Genomic DNA, 15,417 nt, shown 5'->3' with positions numbered 1-15,417 from the left:
CCATTCCCCCTAGCCCTTTGTAACCCCATCTACTGGTGTCTCTATGCATGTGACAAAACAGGGTATCTAATTTTTGTGTGTGCCAATATTAGTTTTCAGAAGTACAGCTCAGTTGGATGTGTTTTCTCACCAGTTTCAGAGACTTCTGTAGAATCTTTAGGATTTTCTCCAAATTAATAAATTTGTTGCATCTGTAGACCTATCTTACAGTTACTTAATTGGCCACCATTTGTCTCTTTGTGTTGCCTAATTGTTCTGTCTATGGCTCCTAAGGGATTACTGAGCAGATGTGGTCACAGCAGCATCCTTGATTTTTGTTTTAGCTGTCAGTGTCTGCACTGAATACTGGGTTGGCTGTGTGTCGGTCTCCACATGCGTCCTTACTTAACTGGTACAGACTTCTGTCTATAATTGCCTACGTTCATCATTAAAAACTGTTCACTTTACCTGGGTGGTAGTGACACATTCCTTTAATCCCAGCACTCAGGAGACAGAGGCAGGCAGATTTTGGTGAGTCCAAGGCTAGCCTGGTCTACAGTTCCTGTTCTAAATTCCAGGACAGCTAGAGCTACACAGAGAAACCTTGTCTTGAAAAACAAAACAAACCAAAATTCAATTCACTTTTGTTAAATGTTTTCATTGATTTTGTCTTATTGGTTACACCTGGCATAAGTTTTGTGTCTCCTCATGCTTCCATCTCTGAAGGTTCTGGGCTTCTAGGAATGTGCCTGTTTCATCTAGGTTACTCAACAGTTAGTGCATAACTATTGCGTCCTCATGGAACTTTTAGAATTCTGAAGGACAGACAGTAAAGTTTCAAATTTCACTTCTAGAATTAATAATATTAATGCATTAAAAAAGTTAATTTAACTGAAGTTTGTCAATATTGTTGATCATTTGAAGAACCAACTTTTGGTCCATTGAAGTTTTTAAACTATTATTATTTATTTTTATCCCTATTCTAATCCATGGGAACTGAAGTAGAGACTATAAAGGAATGATGTTTCCTGGCATACTCTCCATTGTTTGCCATTACCTTTTCCTTGTATGGCTTAGGACCACTTGCTTAGGATTGACACCACCTTAGTGGACTGAGCACATTAATCAATAACAACTAAATGCTACCCATACATACCCACAAACAATTGTGGAGGCAATTACTTGAGGTTCTCTAGGTGTCTCTAGCTTGTATTAGGACATGCAGAGTAACCAGTACAGCTGTCAAATACACCTGGCTCATCAATCTAGTTTCAGCAGGTTATTGTCCCTGTTTTCTACATGTTACATAATCAGTATCCATCTGACTGTCAAGAAAGCTCTCTACCTGGTTCACACATATGAAAGAAGGACTGTTAAAACCCATGGACAAAACGGTGGCTCTGCTGCAAAGCCTGCCCTTACTAGATCATGCCTAAATTCATGCTTAGGGAACCAGTGGCTCATGTCAGCCATCATGAACCACCTGATCAGAATGACTCATTTTATGGTTCAGCTACACCACTGAGCTGTGAGGGGGCCTTTTCTTGCTTCTTGGCTAATGTTCTTGTTCATACATCAAGTCCTGAGGACAGGCTGTGAGGCTTCTCAGTGGAGCAATGTGGGAACTCTCATCCCAACCTACCTGTGGGGCAGACTTAGGTAGTAAAGCCTTGGGATCAGTGCATCTAGATGGATACAGTGCTATGTGCTGTAAGGTCTGTCTACCATCAAGTTCTGTAGATTAGCTCACACAGGATGCCCCACCATCTCTGAGCACTCAGATCCCCTGCCTATGATTCACCTCCTCATGTCTTTTCCTTGGACTCTGGTTGGCAGGGAGATAAGATGCCAATGCTAGTGGAAAGAGGCACTTGCCTGGGTCAGAGATCACACACAAGGTAATCTCCTGTCTGCCGTCTACACAGCACTGCTACACACAACCACAAGCAATGACTCCAGGACAGTGGAGACTGAGGACTTGGTAGCATTAACATGTGACCCTGTGATTTAGGATATAATCTACCCTGTGGTGGATAAGTGGCTAGAGCCTCTCAGAGGTGACAGGTCTAGACTGTCTAGAGCAGCAGGACTCTCACTTTTCTCAGTATCATTAGGACTGACTAGGAACACAAAGATAGTCCAGTGAGTGTAACACAGTGTGACCCAGTCAACATAAATGCCACCTGTAAATCCATCATGGCTACAATCGTGTAATACACAGGGCCAGAGACAGACTGCTCAGTTCCTCTTGGTTTAATGGCATAGAACCATATATATGAATAACTAGGTTGGCCATGTCATCCTGGGCTTGGTGATACACATCCAGCCAGGGCCATCCCAGAGCTAAGAATGACATGGAGAGACTTCTGTTTGGAGACGTTCATCGTTACCGCCTGTGATGAAGAGAAGTGACATCTCAGACTTAGAATGTAGTTGGGGCCTTATGGTATCTATGATGTTCTGGTGTTGGAACCTGGGCTGTTGTGCTTGGCACAGAAGCACCTGCCTAGCACTACACTCCTAGCCTCAATTGGCTGCTATTTTTGGAGGTTGACAAGGATCTCAGACCTTCTGTGGCTTGCTAATGACAGGAACGCTCTATTCTCTCCAGTGATTCTACATTTGTATTTGTTCTTTTTATTCCATAAACCTACCCCTCCTCCAATATTCATTCAGGTAAGTATTAGTATTTTTTTTTCTGTTGTTATGAACCATGACTGAGCCAAAGTGTGGAGAAAATAATTTACTCTTGTTTATGGTCCATCATGGCAGGGAAGCAAGCACTTTTTAAGCAGAGGCCTTATCTCTTGAATTTCAAGTGCAGATCAGAGAGTTTGAACTGGAAATGGTGCAGAGATTCTTAGTCTCAAAGCTGGCCCAAGAAACAATCTTCCTGTAGAGGTTGTGGCTTCTTAGGCTGATGAAACAGTCATATTATTTGGGGACCAAGAGCTTACATGCCTGTGACTATGGAGGACATATCTCATTCAAACCACCACAAGGGACAAACTTCAGCCATTTTCTATGCAGTGTCTAATTGATCTGTTCGATATTCTTGCCTTATTATTCTTGCCTTGAAGTTAGCCTTTCCAAAACTCTTCATCTCCAATATCAGACCCAAGACATAGCTTTGCTGCTGGTTTCAGTGAGACCACAGCCAAGAAAATCACAGTCCTTTCCAATTTGAACCCTGAACTCTCAGCGGCAATATTTGACGTGAAATATTTTGGTTTTCAGAAAAGATACAGAAGTTAGTTCCCAGCTTGTGTCCCTATATCAGCAAATCCTGATCTCCTGAACTTGAGATTTCACCCTGCGTCTTCCCTGTTCTTCCTTCCTCGATTTCTTCTGTCCAAGCATGTATTTGGCTTGGAATGTGAGCGTATCTCCCTGCCCTGGGCAGTCTCATGTAGTGGAAAGGACTTTCAAGTTGATATATATATATATATTTTGTCACAAAGTCACAACTTCCTATTTTCTTCGTTAACTTTTACAACAGCTCCTATACAAAAAGGACATCAAGGTTTTGAAATATGTTGACACTCCTTTTCCCCCTCATGCGAGGAGAAAACTTTCCACAGATGGGGCCAGCAGCTCAGAGCTCTGCTCTCAGCGCTGCTCTGATCTCACATGGGGACTGGCTCTTCTCTGTGGGTGAAGAATGTCTCTGGCAGGTCTATAATGAGTCAGGGTAAGACATGTCCCCAATGATCTGATGATACCATTTAACAGATTCTTCTATTTCTCCTCCTCTTCTTTCTCCTTAACCTTTTTCTTTCCTTCTTTTAACTTTTATTAATTCCTTGTAAATTTTACATGCTCTACAATCTTGCAATCCCATTCATTTTCCTGTCTCTTCATATCTTCCTTCTGCCTTTGAGAAAACAAAAGAAAACAAAAAGTAGAAATAAAAAACTCTACAGCAAAACAACAACAATGATGACGACGACAATGACAACGACAACACAACCCATCTTGCCTTGGAAGCTGCAGTTTGTCATATTACATGGTATTCCTTTTTTGACCAAATAGCTTTACTTGCAAAAATGTTCATTGCAATGAATCATTTGTCTGGTATGAGGCCTCTGCCTTCTGCTACACTATCAATAATGAAGTCTCACTGGGACTCATCTCAGATATCCTGTTGTTGCCCTGTGTCATGGAGATCCCACAGCTTTGGATATTCAGGACCAGCCCTTTCACACACTCGAGCAGTTCATGGGTTGGATAGATGTTGGGATGGGCCAACTCAAAGATTTGGATCTAAGTCTGGGTGGAAGCTGAGTTGTTCAGCCTGGGAGCTCTCCTGCACCCACACCACCAGGGCCAGCTTCCCCTGCTATGCCCAGGTAAGGGGTGAGGCCAGCTCTCCTGCTTGCTGCAGGTAGTGAGGGGTGGAGAAACATCTCTCCAGCGTCCATGCCACTCCTGGCAGATGAGGGGTAGGCCTAGCTCTCTAGAGCTCATGATCTTGGGGATGGCTCACCTGTGCTCTATTGTGCTGCCCTGGTGATTCCAGATTCCACAGATTGATTCCTGGTGATACAGATTCCATTCTGCAGAGTGCTGCTGCTGGTGAGAGGTGGGACCAGCTCTCCCAAGTGCCACAGCTGGTGAGGGCTGGGTCAGCTCTGCACATCCTCTGGACATTAACATGACCCCAGGTGGCAGCCCAGATCAGGGAGGTCCACATGGCCTTTGTTGGTAGGTAGTGTGGGCCATGAACATTGACATAGACCCCTGTTCCTACAGGGCCATAGACTCAGACATGGCTTTCAGTGGGAGAACAGTCCACTGTGACCTCAGGCGGCAGCACCGGCTACTCATATTAGGCTGTTCCTCAGCACCCTTGTGCCTCCAGTTCTGACTCTTTTCATACTGCACAAACCACTGACTCTCTTTTTCTCCCATCTCTCTAACACATATTTGCTCATTACAGTGGTAACTGTGGTGGGTGCCATGGGGCAGCAGGTGGGTCTCTGGGTACCCTCTGTCCATTCTCACCTTGTGGCAGTGGGCAGGCTTCTAATTGATTTCTCTTAAGGGTGAAAACATGTTACTGATGGACATTAAAGAGTTCCTGTATTCAGGTTGCTTTGTAGAATTGTCTATGAGGAATTGTCTTGATTGTCCTAATGGATGTAGGTGTTCTGAGGCAACTGTGTGTGGTGCCATCCCTGAGTAAGTGGTCCTTGGCCATCTAAGAAAGCTACCTAAGTGAGGGGGTGGCTAGGGGGGAGAGAGAGGGAGAGCTAGAGGGGAGGGAGAGGGATAGGGGGAGGGGGAGGGGGCCCAAAACAGCTTTCCTTCTCATTTCTTGCCTTCAGGTTCCTGCTTTGAATTTTTACCTGACTTCAATTATACGGATTTGACCTCAAGGTCACAGGCAAATAAATTCTGTTCCCTAAGTTGCTGATTTTAAAGTGTTTACACAGCAGCAGAAGCTCAACTAGAACACAGAGTCTTTAGTGGAGAGCATAAAACACATCCATTTGGATCATAAAGAATATTCTCTATATTCATATGCAAAGACATTAGCATATTTTGGGTAAAGAGATTAGACAAAGAGACAGACTAGGCAAGTGTAGGTGCCACTTCTATTCTGACACACTGTGCTTTGAGCTCTAGAGAAAATGATAGGATTTCCTCAGAAGTTTTGGAGGCTCTTGGCTCCTGAATTTGTCCGTCTTGTGGATGTATATATATCTCGGTCTCTGCACCAGCAGTTTCCAAGACATATCATAAGCTCTCCATAAACTCATCCCACACTGCCTGGAGTCACAGGGAGCAGGGTGACTAGCCCTGCAATGCTCTTGTGCCCAAGTGTCAGGCCACCTCACAGCACTTGAGCCTGGAGGCCATTCCTGCTGTAGCCACAGACATGAGCTGCAGGTCTCCTCATGTTCTCTAGGGGGTGATATAAAGACACATCATCCACGCTCAGAAAATTATTTCATTGTGTGTATACCATGTTTTTGTTACCCATCCATCAGTTGAAGGCCATTTAAGTGGTCTCCATTTTCTAGCTCCTGTGCCTAGAGTAGCAACAACCATGGCTGAGCAGGAGTCTGTGGAGTAGGATGTCAAGTCCTTGGATCAAATGCCAGGAGTGGTGTGACTGGGTCATGAGGCAGGTTTATGATTAGCTTTTTTGAGAGTTTCCCACACGGATTCCTTGAGTGGCTGCACTATTTTGCAAACCCACCAACTGTGAATGACTTTTTCCATGTCCCTATCAGCATTTGTGTAGGCTCACAGGCATTCTGACTGGGGTAATGTGAAATCTCAAAGTAGTTTTGATTTATATTTCCATAATTGCTAAGGATGAGGAAAACTTTGGAGATAATTCTTAGCCATTTTCCACTTTTTTTTCTTTTGAGAACTCTGTTCATATTCATGGCCTACTTTATTTTAAGATTTATTTATTTTATTTATATAAGTACATTGTAGCTGTCTTCAGACATACCAGAAGAGGGCATTGGTTCTTATTATAGATGGTTGTGAGCCACCATGTAATTGCTGGGAATTGAACTCAGGACCTCTGGAAGAGCAGTCGGTGCTCTTAACTGTGGAGTCATCTCTCCAGTCCCTCCATGGCCTATTTTAAAAATGTTATTTCTTTTATTTTCCTCTTACTCTCTCCCCTCCCTCCCTCCTTCCCTTCTTCCCTCCTGCCCTCTCTCCTTCCCTTCCCCCTCTCCTTCCCTCCTGCCCTCTCTTCCTCCCTTCCCTCCTTCCTCCCCTTCCTTCCTTCCTTCCTTCCTTCCTTCCTTCCTTCCTTCCTTCCTTCCTTCCTTCCTTCCTTCCTTCCTTCCTTCCTTCTTTCCTTCCTTCTCCTCTTTCTTCTTTCTTTCTTTCTTTCTTTCTTTCTTTCTTTCTTTCTTTCTTTCTTTCTTTCTTTCTTTCCCTCCCCTCCCCTCCCCTCCCCTCCCCTCCCCTCCCCTCCCCTCCCCTCCCCTCCCCTCCCCTCCCCTCCCCTCCCCTCCCCTCCCCTTCCTTTCCTTTCCTTCTTTCCTCCCTCTCTCCCTCCCTCCCTCCCTCTCTCTCTTTCTTTCTCCCTCCCTCCCTCCCTCCCTCCCTCCCTCCCTCCCTCTCTCTCTCTCTCTCTTTCTTCCTCCCTCCCTCCCTCCCTCCCTCCCTCCCTCCCTCCCTCCCTCCCTCCCTCCCCCTCCCTCCCTCCCTCCCTCCCTCCCTCCCTCCCTCCCTCCCCCCTCTCTTTCTTTCTTTCTTTCTTTCTTTCTTTCTTTCTTTCTTTCTTTCTTTCTTTCTTTCTTTCTTTCTTTCTTTCTTTCTTTCTTCTGGCTTTAGTTGATTGTGTTCTTTAGAGGGCCTTTAGCCATCTGAATGGCTTTGGTCCCTGGATGTTCTTGTTGTAGTAGGTATTGGGAGGGGGTTAACCTCGATGATCTTGGTGTGGTGGACCTCTAATGGGTATTCTTGGGTTGTATGGTTCCAGATCTGCAGGTCTGTATGGTTCAGGATTTGAAGATCTGATGAAGGTGGGTAGAGAGGTGGTAGGAGAAGGGATGTATGCCTGGGCTAGCAGGTTGCTCAGAGTACCTTGGCATGCCCAGAGGTTTCAGTAAGCAGGGAAGTTGGGTGGGGAAGGGAAGCTTATCTGTATGGTTCAGGATCCACAGGTCCAGTGAAGGTGAACATAGAGGTGGAGTGATAATGGATGTTACTGTGGGATAGCAGGCTGCTCAGCTGTGGTTCACTTTTAGCATGGAAAACTATAAAATGTATGGTTCAATCATTAAAGGGGGATCAGGAAGGTGGATGAAACTAAATCTTGTGTTCAAGAAGATAATCTGATTAAGATATTAAATGGAATTAATGGAATGATAACATTGGGGCAAGATACCAATCAGCTAATCTGTCTTGTGAAGAGTATTAAGGAAAAGCTTAGGTCCATGAGTGGTGGTATATACCGTTAATCTAAGCACTCAGGAGAGAGAGGCAAGCAGATCTTTGAGTTCAATGTTAGTCTACAGAGCAGCTTCCAGGATAGCCAAACTTAGGAAGTCATCAAAACCAGAAAGTTGATGAAGATGTAATTGAAAAAGGGGACCATGGTCTGGCCCCAGAAAGCAGCAGAATTTGGCAGACCAGCCATGTTGTTGTGTCTCTAGGGTCAAGAATAGAAGAGATTTTGGAATCTCTCTGTGTGACTAAGGGAACTTGCTGAGGCCAGGTATGTGGCAGGTTTCTGCATGGAGGCCTGGAAAAAATGGTTATGTAATCTTCCTCCATGACTAAGAAAAGCCCCTGAGGCCAGGCATGTGGCAAGGGTATCCCTGTATGGAGGTTCAGAAAGGCTGTTTTGTGATGTTGTGAAAGGCCATTGTGCAATTTTCTAAGGAACCGCCAGACTGATTTCCAGAGTGGTTGTACAAGCTTGCAATCCCACCAACAATGGAGGAGTGTTCCTCTTTCTCCACATCCTCGCCAGCATCTGCTGTCACCTGAATTTTGGAACTCTTGATTCTAGCTGCATATGTATCAAAAGATGGCCTAGTCGGCCATCACTGGAAAGAGAGGCCCCTTGGACATGCAAACTTTATATGTCCCAGTACAGGGGAACGCCAGGGCCAAAAAAATGGGAATGGGTGGGTAGGGAAGTTGGGGGGGAGGGTATAGGGGACTTTTGGGATAGCATTGGAAATGTAATTGAGGAAAAGATGTAATAAAAAATATTAAAAAAAAAAGAAAGGCCATTGTGTGAAGGTAAAGCCTAAATTGCCTTAAAGACAAAGATGTTAGAGATGCCAGAGTTTTGGGATTCCTGCCAAGGAAAGCTGCTCACAGGGAGTGGAACCAGCCCAAAAGAAAGAATTGTGTTGCAGCCAACAAAGTTGAAATGAGTTGGAGATCCGAAGAGCATTTTGACATCAGACATGGAGATGCAGAGTTTGGAGTTGGCCCAGCTGGTTTTTGGTCTTGCTTTGGTCCAGTATTTCATCACTATGCTCCCTTCCCTGTGTTTTGGAATGGTAATGCACATCTTGTGCCATTATATGTTGGAGTTATGTGATCTGTCCCAGCACAGAAAGCACAGATGCATAGGTGCCCAGGTCATTAGACAACTGTTTTGATGGACTGATGAGACTTCACAGGAAGGTCAGTGTCCCCAAAGGAGGGACCTAGGTCCTCCTGATGACTCATTTCCTCAGGTATAAGTCTATCAAATTCTCTCCTGTAGGCAAATAGTAACAGACACTGGACAGCTGTTTTCTCCCAATTTGAGGTGCTTGTTCATATTTAAGGCTACCTTATGGTCACTGAAACATTTGTTCCCCAAGTATGCTATCACCTGGAAACTAAGACAGGGAACACAATGGCCACATCAGGCTTACATAGGATATGGGTGACAGATGTGAAGCATGGGCTATATGTCTCTGATCTTGTATCCAGTATCTCGATCCTTGAGGCCCTCTCAGCTGACTGTAGAGCAGGGAGGAGCTGATGTTCATCTTTGTTATCTGCAGCTTGAAGGGACATCTGGTTCAGGAAGTGACAACAAATGGACAGTTATATTTGCCTCTAGATGTAAGATACCTGCCCCTAGAGAATTTTTGTAGAGTTCCTGGACTCCGAAGATCACGTACTGAACAGGAAATCATGTGGTTTCTGCTGTCACTCCTCCTGGAGCATAGTGGACAGACATTTGCTTCACCTTCCAAGTACATCCTGCATCTACCGCAGGGTTCTCTGCTCAGGGAGTCACTGATTTCAAACTATTTTTTACCACTTGCCTCTCATCTTACCTCATTGTGCTTTTTAGAGAAATAATCCTTGCAGGGATTGTTCTCAGATCCTAGATATTAGTAACAAGGGTCTCATATGGAGAAAGTTCATGTTGTGAATCCCTAGCCCAGATCTGCCAAACACACTTGTGCTTCTAACTCAGGTTCCCATGAATTTTTGCTGTCTACTTTTTACCAGTTAGATATTTCTCTGAAAACATCTACCTAGGATGTGTTGTAAAGATGGTTTAGTGGTTCAGAGCACTGAATGCTTTTATACAGGAGCCAAGTTCTGTTCCCAGCACACCCATGGCAGTCATATCCACCCTGTAACTCCATTTCCAGTGCATCCAATGTCCCTTTCTGACATCAGTGGACACCAGAAATTCTTATGGAACACTTATATACAAGCAGTAGAAATAATCACACAATGTAAATATTAACAGAAAAAAAACCCCAGTCACCTGATTTTCAGGAAGCATTTCTTCATGGTCCTGAACTGTGCAAGACAGAGCATTAAAGATCAAGGCAAATAGTGGTTCTGTTTCACGCTTACCTGTACACCATTCTCTTTCCTCTCCTAGATCATCCTGAGACAGTTCTTTGCCTTTTGGGGCCCTGTGCCTCATGTCAGTCACCATAAAACACAAGGGAGGATTGGCTCACATCCTGGTATAGCCTGGGTAGTCACTGAATGCCAGTCCCACTCCTGGTCTCATGCGTGAGATTTTGTTATATACAAGTCCTGAGGATAAGGTGTGGATACTTCTCCAGGAAGATCAATGGGGAGTCTCATTTTGTCCTATCTGGAGGTTAGACTTGATTAGCAGTGGAGGCCAGTGTAGCTGGAGGGACTCAGTACTCTGTGGTGTAGGCAGGCAGTAGGTCAGCGCAGATCAGGAGTGACACTGTAGCTCTGACTCCTGTCTCTACCATCAAGCTCTGAGGCTCAGATCACATAGGACCAAGACTGTTTCTCCAGTGCAGCACAGGTGGCCCACCATCTCTGAGCACTCAGCTCCTCCTGCATCTGCCTGTGATTCATTTTATGCCTGCTTCTCTGGATCGGAGGTAGATGCTAGAAAGACCAACACTGGATGAAAAACAACTTTGTTAGGATCAGAGGTTCCACAGGGAGCCATCTTCCCTCTCTGTTTTCTGTACATCCCTGCTACCAAAAGCCACCATCACAAGAGAAAATTCTAACCCCATGGAGGATGAGGATGATAGCTGTAAAGTGTGAACCTGAGACTCAGACTATAACCTACTTGCGGAGGATAAATGTTCAAAGCCTCTCAGGAGGGTACAGGCTGAAGCTGTGAGAAGGCAACTGGTCTGTTATGTTACTCAATGTCATGACTGACACAGGACCTTATGAGAGTGAAACCTGGAATTTAGTGAGTCCCATCTGATGTGACCCATTCAACCCACATATTCAGTGTGATTGATTTATGTTTCATTATGTTGTAACTTCCAAAATACAGATGACTAGATCTAGGACACCCTGTCTCTCTTGGGAGTGGTAACATTAATCCATGACATAGAAACCTAACATAGCCAGGGCATCCTGGCCAAGATCATGCAACCAGGCCCAGCATTGAGATAGAATGGGTTGTAGAGACTTATCTCACCTATAGAGACTCACAGTGATGGAGACATAAGACTCAGACTCAAGCTCAGTGAACACTGAGTGTATGGGGAGGGGGTGGTATTCTATGTGTGTGTTGGTGATGAACTGAACCTAGTGCATGCTATGTGAGTACTCTTCTACTAACCTGCATCCCAGCTCTGGTTAGGATTTGACTTACTGAGATTATAGCACAGATACTAGAGCTATTTACAGACCAGGATTACCCCTTTCCTCTGCTGACATCACATCTGTCTTTATTCTGTTTGTTCCAGCTGGTCTGGATTCTCCAATTCTATCCTTCTGAGATTTCTATTCAGGGTCAAACTTCACTGTATCCCATCAAGCAGCCTTTCACCCACCTGCATAGTAATCTTGGCTTGTCTGGGAATCCCCAATCAAGAGCTTTTTACTCCCAACCTCATAGTATCAATAGCAGATACTATATCTTCTTTGTGTAGAGGTCAGTCACTTGCTTCTTTAGGATCACAGAGAAGAAAATTACAGGTCTTGTTAAGTGTATTATTTAAATGTTACATTGAGCTTTGTAGTAAAGCCTTATTTTCATGGATAGATTCAGAAATTAATTCCCAGTCTGTGTCTGTGAACATAAACAAATCCAAATCCTTTCATAAGAGTCTAGTTCTCTGTTTCTTCCTCCTCTTGCATCTCTGATTTCTCCTGGCAACCTTGGATTAGTTTTGGAATGTAAAGTGGGGTTTTTTCCCAAGAGGGAGAAACTTTCCAGGCAGAGACTTCACTAGTATTTAGGTAGATCATTTTTTTTCTGGCACTAAGTTATATTTTCCCCTCCCACCCACTTGCTTTTGTGATTTCCATTCTTTATGACCCAGAAGGACCACCCAGAGCTTTGAACCATGCTCATATTACTTTACCCCAGATTGTCCCAGATCCTGTTTTGTCTTAGCTGATTGTTGATCTCTCTGATTCCAATGGCACCAGAAGAGGCAGGTGATGAACAAGCCTGGGAGGCTTGTGATGAGTCAGGATGAAATCAGTGTTTTGACAATGATGTTTCACTTACTCATCCCAGACTCAACTCCTAATTACCTTGAGAAGCATTTTTTTTTTGTTGTACCAAATGAATTTGAGAATTGCCCTTTCTATCCCTATGAAGAGTTGAGTTGGAATTTTGATGGGGATTGCATTGCATCTGTAAAATGGCCATTTTTACTATGTTAATCCTGCCAATCCATGAGCATGGGAGATCTTTCCATCGTTCTGAGGTCTTTTTCAATTTCTTTCTTCAGAGACATGAAGTTCTTGTCATACACATATTTCACTTGCTTGGTTAGAGACACACCAAGATATTTTATATTATTTGTGACTACTGTAAAGGGTGTCATTTCCCTAATTTATTTCTCAGTCCAGTTATTCTTTGAGTAGAGGAAGGTTACTGATTTTTTTGAGTTAATTTTATATCCAGCTACTTTGCTGAAGTTTTTTTTTTTTTTTTAATCAGCTTAGGAGTTCTCTGGTGGCATATTTTTTGGGGGGAGGGGGTGTCACATAAGTATACTCTTATATCATCTGCAAATATATTTTAATTTCTTCCTTTCTAATTTGTATCCCTTTGACATCCTTTTGTGGTCTAATTGTTCTGACTAGGAATTTGAGTCCTATATTAAATAGGTAGGAAGAGAGTTGGCAGCCTTGTTTAGTCCCTGATTTTAATGAGATTGCTTCAAGTTTCTCTCCACTTAGTTTGATGTTGGCTGTTGGTTTCCTGTATATTGCTTTTACTGTATTTAGGTATGGGCCTTGAATTCCTGATCTTTCCAAGACTTTTATCTTGAAGGGCTGTTGGATTTCGTCAAATACTTTCTCAGCATCTAATAAGATGATCAAGTGGATTTTTTCCTTTGAGTTTGTTTATATAGTGGATTACATTACATGATGTGTTCTTGGGTTCAGTTTGTGAGAATTTTATTGAGCATTTTTGCATTGATATTCATAAGGGAAATTGGTCTGAAGTTCTCTTTCTTTGTTGGTTCTTTGTGTGGTTTAGGTATAAGCATAATTGTGGCTTCATAGAATGAATTGTGTAGTGATCCTTCTGTTTCCATTTTGTGGAATACTTTGAAGAGTATTGGTATTAGGTCTTCTTTGAAGATTTGATAGAATTCTGCATTAAACCCAGCTGGTCTTGGGCTTTGTTTGATTGGGAGACCTTTAATGACTGCTTCTATTTCTTTAGGGGTTATGGGACTGTTTAGATGGTTTATCTGAAGACGATTTAACTTTGGTATTTGGTATCTGTCTAGAAAACTGTTCATTCCATCCAGATTTTCCAGGTTTCCTTCTTTCTCTCTCTTCCTTTCTACCTTTCTACCTTTCTACCTTTCTACCTTTCTACCTTTCTACCTTTCTACCTTTCTTTCTTTCTTTCTTTCTTTCTTTCTTTCTTTCTTTCTTTCTTTCTTTCTTTCTTTCTTTCTTTCTTTCTTTCTTTCTTTCTGATATTTTCTTCATTTACATTTCAAATGCTATCCTCAAAGTCCCCTATACACTTCCCCCACCCTACTCCCCAACCCACCCCAGTTTTGTTGAATATAGGCTTTTGAAGTAGGATCTGATGATTTTGTTTAATCTCCTCACTTTCTGTTATTCTATATCCCTCTTCTGATTTTGTTAGTTTGGATGCTGTGTCTGTGCCCTCTGGTTAGTCTGCCTAAGAGTTTAATCTTTCTTGTTGATTTTCTCATAGAACCAGCTTCTGTTTTGGTTGGTTCTTTGTATAGTTCTTTTTGTTTCTACTTGGTTGATTTCAGCCCTGAGTTTGATTATTTCCTGCCTTCTACTCCTTTTGGGTGTATTTGCTTCTTTTTGTTCTAGAGCTTTCAGGGGTTATGTTAATCTGCTAGTGTATGCTCTCTCTCTCTCCAGTTTCTTTTTGGAGGCACTGAGGGCTATGAGTTTTCCTCTTAGCATTGCTTTCATTGTGTCCCTTAAGTTTAGGTATGTTGTGCCTTCATTTTCATTAAACTCTAAAAAGTCTTTAATTTCTTTCTTTATTTCATCCTTGACCAAGTTATCATTGAGTAGAGAGTTGTTCAGCTTCCATGTGTATGTGAGCTTTCTGTTGTTTTTGTTTCTATTGGAGACCAGCCTTAGTCTGTGGTGATCTGATAGGATGCATGAGATTATTTCAGTCTTCTTGTTTCTGTTGAGGCTTCTTTTATGACTAATTATGTGGTTAATTTTGGAGAAGGTACCATGAGGTGCTGAAAAGAAGCTATATTCTTCTGTTTTAGGATGAAATATTCTATAGATATCTCTTAAATCCATTTGGTTCATAACTTCTGTTAGTTTCACTGTGTCTCTGTTTAGTTTCTGTTTCCATGATCTGTCCATTGTTGAAAGTGGGGTGTTGAAGTCTCTTACTATTATTGTGTGTGCAATGTATGCTTTTGAGCTTTAGTAGAGTTTCTTTTATGAAAGTGTGTGCCCTTGCATTTGGAGCATAGATTTTCAGAATTGAGAGCTCATCTTGGTAGATTTTTCCTTTGACCAGTATTAAGTGTCCTTCCTTCTATTTTTGATAACTTTTGGTTGAAAGTCAAATTTATTTAATATTAGAATGACTACTCCAGCTTATTTTTTGGGACCATTTGCTTGGAATTTTTTTTTTGACATCCTTTTACTCTGAGTTAGTGTCTGTCTGTTACTAAGGTGCGTTTCCTGTATGCAGCAAAATTCTGGGTCTCCTTACATAACCAGTTTATTAGTCTATTTTTATTGGGGGAATTGAGCCCATTGATGTTAAGAGATATTAAGAAAAAGTGATTGTTGCTTCCTGTTATTTGTCATTAGGGGTAGAATTATGCTTGTTTGGATATCTTCTTTTGGGTTTTTTTGAAAGAAGATTATTTTCTTGCTTTTTCTAGGGTTTTTAGTTTCCCTCCTTGTGTTAGCATAATCCATCTATTATCCTTTCTTGGGCTGGATTTGTTGAAAGATATTGGGTAAATTTGGTTTTGTCATGGACTATCTTGGTTTCTCCATCTATGGTAATTGAGAGTTTTGCTGGGTATAGTAGCCTGG

Source organism: Mus caroli, unplaced genomic scaffold, assembly GCF_978045245.1.
Source record: "Mus caroli unplaced genomic scaffold, Mus_caroli_1 scaffold_8, whole genome shotgun sequence".
Classification (NCBI taxonomy): domain Eukaryota; kingdom Metazoa; phylum Chordata; class Mammalia; order Rodentia; family Muridae; genus Mus; species Mus caroli.
Note: the sequence above shows the minus strand (reverse complement) of the source record.